At 31.2% G+C, this 7224-nt stretch overlaps 1 non-coding gene across 1 annotated transcript; it reads left to right on the top strand.

Moving 5' to 3' along the window:
- The first annotated feature begins 5001 nt into the window (after positions 1-5001).
- LOC112414665 (U6 spliceosomal RNA) lies at positions 5002-5106 on the top strand. The gene has a single exon (XR_003006205.1). It is a non-coding gene; the product is annotated as a U6 spliceosomal RNA (small nuclear RNA).
- Positions 5107-7224: the final 2118 nt, after the last annotated feature.

The raw sequence follows: 7224 nt of genomic DNA, 5'->3' as shown, positions 1-7224 counted from the left end.
TCTTTCTGTCATTTGGAAATGAGTTACTGTTATATTTTCAGCATAAATTGAATTCTATCCTTTTAAACACAGATTTAAGTGGTTTGGTACTTTAGCTTTTTTCTGTTATATTACAGAATATTATTTAGTCCAAAGTGTTACACTGTGGGAAGAGTGCCATCTAAATCCTGTTGCTATTGTGGAATCTGGGATTTGTTTCCATGGACACTGAGCCAAGCTAACAGTCAGGGTTTCATAGCCTAACATTGACTAAGATTGAGAACCTAAGCAGTCTTTATTTAAAATGAAGTGACTATAAATTAAGCAAACATTGTGTATATTACATAAAGAACTAGCTTATCAAATTTTCTCTACAGAAACATATTGAAAAGAGACTATTAGAACTTCCAGAAATTTCTTAAAGCAGGAAAGACCACTACTTTCTCCAATCCTAGTATCTATAGGTTAATAATTTTGATGCTTATACTAACACACACATATGATAATAAATTAAATATAATGAATGATGGCATATTTATTGATCTAGAGTAAAACTAGAAGCTAATATAACAAGCATCTCTATTGACTTTGAAACAAAAATTCTCCAACTGTATTTCTGTCTATAGTGAAAAGTAAAAGAACAAAATGCTAGTATAAAGTAAAAATATTTAATCAACAAGTTAACTCAAATTATATAAAAGTGCTACATTAAGAAGACTATTTTTTTCTTCATTCCATTTCAGTAGAAATATTGCTTTCCAATGTGGGTGGCTATGAGGTTCCTAGGTTCAGATTCTTGTATTCTGAGAAGAAAGGCATCTTTACTAAATTGTGAATCTGCCTTGCTTACTGTTTCACTCAGCCATCAACCTATTTCATTCATTCTGGAGAGCTGCATGTAGGCTGGGTTTTATATGACATAAAGTTTTATCTCATCAATGGTTGATTGACCTTTATTTATTATTTTCCTCAGAATTGCAGTAAAATAAATCTTAATCTACTAGTGATATAACATAATCATTATTCAATTCCTGATTAAATTCATGTATGTTACTATAGAAATCATGCTTAATTTCAAATAAATTAGAATAATAATGTTTATCAAGAGCCTCATGTGATATTCACCATATGATAAATTTTCAACAATTTTAAATTATATGAAACAAGACAATCTTAAGTAACTCTTTAAAAAATAATTTTAATTGAGGCTTATAAAGGCTTATAACACCAAAAAAATACATATTTTACACATACTTGTGGTTGCAGCAACTATCCCTATGTTCCCTAGTATACCGATTTGATTGTTTCTGATTTGCGCTTGGTTTGTCTGAACTATTAATGCAAGGCAAGGATTCTAAATCATTTTGGATGTCTTTGCAAATATTGGTTAAACTTATTTTATTAGGCACTTTCACCAATCCTTTGTTCTACGTATTCCAGGTAATGTCACCTGTTTCTTGCCAATAAGACAAAGTGCTACATTGGTGGCACACAAACATTGTCTGAGAAAACACTGAAACTTTTAATACAAAGAAAAAAAAGGAAAGACAGAAGAAAGAAAAAAGTCTTCTGAAGTCTGCCTCCTTTCAAATCAGGGAAACAATAATTATTGATGTGTATATCAGAGTTTCAGTTAAGACTTGAATCAAATGTGACAATATAAAATGAAAATCTGTTGTCTTTCTATATTCAGCTTTAGTAGCTGAAGAACATATTGGAAAATTGTGTGTTGTACAAGTGGAGGACACATTTAGAGACAAATTTCCAGCTATATCACCAGAAATCATCTGTTGCTTTGTTTAAAGCTGTATTGCAAAGTCCAACAGCCTCGAGAATGAGCTCATTTTTTAAATGGGATAAAAATAATTACTAATATTGACCAAAAAATAAGTATTTTAGATTAATCTATGGATTGATGTTGACATTAATTACATTATTAAAAACTTTAAAGATGCAAGCAGTGCAAATGTGTTACCAAATTTCCCATTCACTTTCCATATTGATCATGTAAAATTTCTTATGGTCATCTTGTAATGAAGCTGCTTGACTTCCTCCTAAAATATAAAGCCATTAACTTAGTTTCTGTGTTCTCCTTCTCTTCTGACAATTATGGTAAAATGGTACATAAAGTTACTCGCATTTTGGTGACAAAAACTTCAATTGTTACATGCATGGTTTTATTAACTTCTTTTTTCAAATAATAATTTTAATAATTATGAAATTAGCCTCAGAAAAAAATGCTAGCTGCTTTTTGTGTTGAAAAGTTATTTACCTTTTTGAAAATCATATGTAAAAAAATGTCAAAACATAACTACCTCTGTAGGGTCACAATAATTATCTATCATATGGGTCCATTTTGTCCACAAGGACTGAACATCTTCCATTCACACCTTCCTTGATTCTAATTGGTTATTAACCCTATTCTTCTCCTTATCTCACAAACTGGTGAGGGAATAAAAATGCAAAAAAAAAAAAGAAATGATTATCTTGACTCTAGTCCCTTATAAGCAAAAAGAAATTTTAAAAAACATTTAATGAGATATTCATAAAATGGGAGAATTCTTCTCTTTCTCTGCGATAGAAATGAAGAACATAAATATGACTTAATATATAGATATACCTGGTGTGTAGAGCCAAAATTAGTATTTCCATCTTGTTGACTCTTTCTTTCAAAGTACAGAAACATCTAATCAACTGCTTTCTGCAATAATGAAAATTAATATACCATAGTCAAAGATATATTTAAATATATATTTGAAAAAAACTCTGTGGGATAAACAGCATTTTTTTTTCATTTTAAATGAGAGAAAAATGATGCTCAAAGTTTAAATTTTATTCAGAAACTCACTCATATTTAAACTTCAAAGCCCATTCAATTTCCAGTATACTATGAAGTAGGTTGATGCCAATATGGGGGTTTAGTCAGAAAGTACAGTTCCACAATTCAAATTTCACAAATGGAAAAGTTAAGATCCTTGCAAGTGTCTTGGTGACTATATTGCTAAAATGGAGTGGAGAGAAGTTTAATGTTGCTCAGGATTCTAGGGGGTTGGAGGTGTTACACCTGGTCACTTGAAAATAGCTTGATAGATATAAGATTGGTTTTAAGGAAAAGTGGTTTTCTGGGGTTGAGTATTGGCAGAGGATAAGATTGAAAAGCAGGGCCCTGATAAGAAAAATAAATGAATGTATTCATTCACAGCCTCTCTTGGAGGCCAACACAGGGCAATTTGTCTACATGAGCTCTCCCCGCTGCGAACAGATATAACAGTGGTGTTGGTCAGGGGCCAACCAGAGCACACTCTTCAAGCAAAGACAAAAGAGCATTCCTTTAGCCTGAAACAGGGTAAAATATTCCCACCTGAAGTCATAAGCTCAGCCCAGGTGGTGTGGGTTCTTTATCTCTTGATAAGAAAGTGTTGCAAACACAAAGCCCGGTCTTCAGTGGCCCACTGGGGGCCAAAAGACTACATGCACAAGGAAACTGCCTTTACCAAAAGATAATCTGATTTAAATCCACTTCTTTTCTTTTGCAAATGACTTTGTTTTTACAACATTCAATGAACTTTTAAGATCTCTTTATTCCTTTTTTTTAAAAAAAATTATTGGAATATAGTTTATTTACAATGTTTTAGTTTCTCCTGTATAGCAAAGTGAATCAGTTATATATACACATATATCCACTCTTTTTAAGATTCTTTTCCCATAAGATTTCCTTTTCCTTAATATTTAAAATTTCAAGAGATATTTCTGGTTTTTTTGTTTTTGTTTTTTTTTACATTTTAATCATTCAGTATAACCTTTAAATATAAATATGTGGTTTTCAGCTCTAAACCATTTTTCTATTATTTATTTAACATTTTTTCCTCCCAATATTTTCTGTTCTCTTTTCTAGAGCCTCCTATTAGGTTTTTGGACCTATGAATCACATTACTTATATTTTCCATTTTTACCTTTCTGTGTAGCTTTTAAGCAAATTTCCTCAAATATAGTTTTAGCAATTTTTTTTTGTGTGTGTGTGTGGTATGCGAGCCTCTCACCACTGCAGCCTCTCCCGTTGCGGAGCACAGGCTCCGGACTCACAGGCTCAGCGGCCATGGCTCACGGGCCCAGCCGCTCCGCAGCATGTGGGATCTTCCTGGACCAGGGCACGAACCTGCGTCCCCTGCATCGGCAGGCGGACTCTCAACCACTGCACCACCAGGGAAGCCCAGTTTTAGCATTTAAAAACAAATTTTAACTACAAATATTTAATATATAGAGCAGTTTATTATATGTATATATATATATGTGCATATGTCAGTATTTTTTATATTCACACACACAAGTGTGTATATAAATTTTTCAACAGCAAAAGCAGCTTAGATACCCATTACTTGAAAAGTGGATAAATTATATCACATATATTCCACATACATATATCAACATATATCAACTTTAAGAAACTAATGCTGAGTGACAAATGAAGCAAAATGAGACATAAAAATATTCAAACAGTACTTTATCTAGGAACATAAAAATTATATATGCTTATATATATAAATAAATTATATTTATAATATATATGTATATTACAATTATGGTTTCCTATTGTAATGAAAGAGAATGGAAGAAACTGAATGGTTTGTGTAGAAAAAAGTTTAAAAAAAATCATTAAATTAAAAAAAGTCTTTTCATAGGCCAATGATGAAGATTCTTTCTCTCTCTCTCTCTCTCTCTCTCTCTGGTCAAATAACAAAATGCACCTAACTAATGCATATTAATTTGTATTCAGTAAATTTGTCACTGCTGTTACAGATCAAGGGCTCATGCTGTCTGACTGGAATAGAAGCCAGTATTACGGTACTGGCTTTCTGAGGAAAGAAACAGCTTTGTGAGGTTGACCATCAAGGAGACAGAAGGCAGGGCTCAAATACAAAATACAAATTCTTCCTAGTATTAATTCAAAGGAATGCCATCATTCCATTTGGTGGATTTCCTGAAGCTCTAAATGGGATTACTTTGAGAGAAAAACACTCCAATGTTTGCTTCAACAGCCCATATACAAAAAATGCAATGATGCAGAGAAGTTTAGCATGGTCCCTGTACAAGAATAACATGTACATTTGTGAAGTGTTCTCTATTTTTTTCTATTTTTTATTGTTCATATGCTCCAGAGTTTTTGTTAAAGTAAAAAAATGTTTTGGAAATAGATAGTGGTGATAGTTGCACAATGTAGTGAATGTAATTAAGGTAAACAAAATTTATGTTTAAAAATTGTTAAAATAACAAAGTATATATATATATATATATATATATATGCAAAATAAGGGTACACAAAATACAGTTAATTTATAGAAGTTCCATTATATTGCATCATTGTTCTCCATTCTCTTTACTCTTTTAAGGGAAAATTGAAAATTAAATAGAAGGATAAGACTATAACCTGGTATCATTATTTGGTTTTTTCCCATTTTAAAGCTCAATAACAAATATAGCAGTGATTTACATATGTAATACATTGAAAAATTAATAGATCACCTGTAATAATAGCCATGGCAGGACATTTTCTTTTAATCTCACAGAGTCATTCTTAAAAATATATTGCATGTTTATATAGAAATTGTTTTGCCTTTTAATCTGCTGGTATATTCAAAATTTATTTCGAATCTCTTGCCATTTTGCTAGAACTGTGCTCTCACCAACTTCATTTTTCCTACTCATTGTGCTAAAGAGCCAAAATCTTTTAATTCTGTATTTACAGAAATGATGTTTGACATGTTATACCATCTTTTAATTTTTGTTTGTCTTAAAAATAATAACATAATTCTAGAACTGTTCTAAAGCCAAATATATGTTTATTAAACACACAGGATTGTCTTTTCTTTTGAACTGCCTCACAGAACATCACCAACTGTCAGAAGATACCAGATTTAGTGTGATAATCACTGTTCTTTTACTAAACATGAAATTCTAAATACGATTTATTTTGTGTCTGCTCAGTTACCTAGACTAATATCAATTCTGTGATAATATATTAGAATGTAGTCATGACAGCAACACAACATATGTAGTAAGAAGAACTAGGTTTTTTGTTCTTTATTTAGATCTTTCTAACTTAACTTTTTAAATACATTGTAGGTTTGCTGATAATAACATGTGCCAGACCTAACTACTTCAGTTAGCTTAAGAAATAACTAAAATATCTTTGAAATGATTCTGTACACTAGGGGAAATAATTATTATAAATATTATTTGTGGAGTTTGGTAGCACAGTAAATGTAGAGAATTTTGGGAAATTAAACAATTCATTGAAAACACATGAACAAATTCATTGAAATAAAATGGAATTCATCACAAGAAACTGCAGGGTAGTTCTTCTCCCCTATACTACCTAAGTTTCATTTGTCTCTTGTCATTTTCATTTCTAGTCTTATCCCTAAAGAAAAACAGAGATTTCAATTCATCTACTGATAACAAGGGCTGATTGTATACAGTGAAATTCATTACTGCTTTGATTTTTACATAGTTCCCTCCCTCTGTTTGAGCTGTTGTCTTCTTGTCATGTCCACTTTTTTCTCGTAGTCAAGATCACTCTGATCTGTACGTTGATATTTATTTCCTTGCTGCCTCGTGCACACTACATAATGACATGAATGTCTATCATGTTGAAGAAAGAAGATACTGTTTTGGGTACTTTAAAATAAGTGAATTTAGGTTTTTGTTGCTGCATATACAAAAATAATGTACCGTGAAGTGTAAAATTAGTTTTAAATGATACTTAAATGTGTAAAGTTAATAAATAACTAACAAAGGGAAAAAAATCAGAGGCAAGAAAAGAAAAAAAAAGTACCATAGTTAAGAGATTTAAATCTGTGTTTTTTCTTGGTGCTGTTTCCCTCAATGCTTATAGAAAACATTGCAATAGATCTCATATGTACTATTTATGCATTGTGCACTTGCTTCAAATTGTTTATGTCTATAAAATGTTAATGTGTATATACCCTTTTATCTGTGTGAGGTATAAATCAATAATTTATCTTAATATGGGTTTTAGGAAATCTAAGATATTTGCATACCTTATTACCCTTATTGAGCAAGGTAAGTTAAGAGTTGTGTTATTGTTCAAGTTGACACATCCTCATATGATGTAATTTTTCTTGAGCTTGATTATCTAACACAGTTATAAACACAGTGTATTGAACACTTACTCTGTTCTGAGCACAAAATATTGTATTTGAATTTCTTGAAGCGTTTCAAAGATAT

Source organism: Neophocaena asiaeorientalis, unplaced genomic scaffold (assembly GCF_003031525.2).
Source record: "Neophocaena asiaeorientalis asiaeorientalis breed wild unplaced genomic scaffold, Neophocaena_asiaeorientalis_V1.1 scaffold127, whole genome shotgun sequence".
In the NCBI taxonomy this organism is placed as follows: domain Eukaryota; kingdom Metazoa; phylum Chordata; class Mammalia; order Artiodactyla; family Phocoenidae; genus Neophocaena; species Neophocaena asiaeorientalis.
Note: the sequence above shows the minus strand (reverse complement) of the source record. Positions and strands in the feature narration are given on the sequence as shown.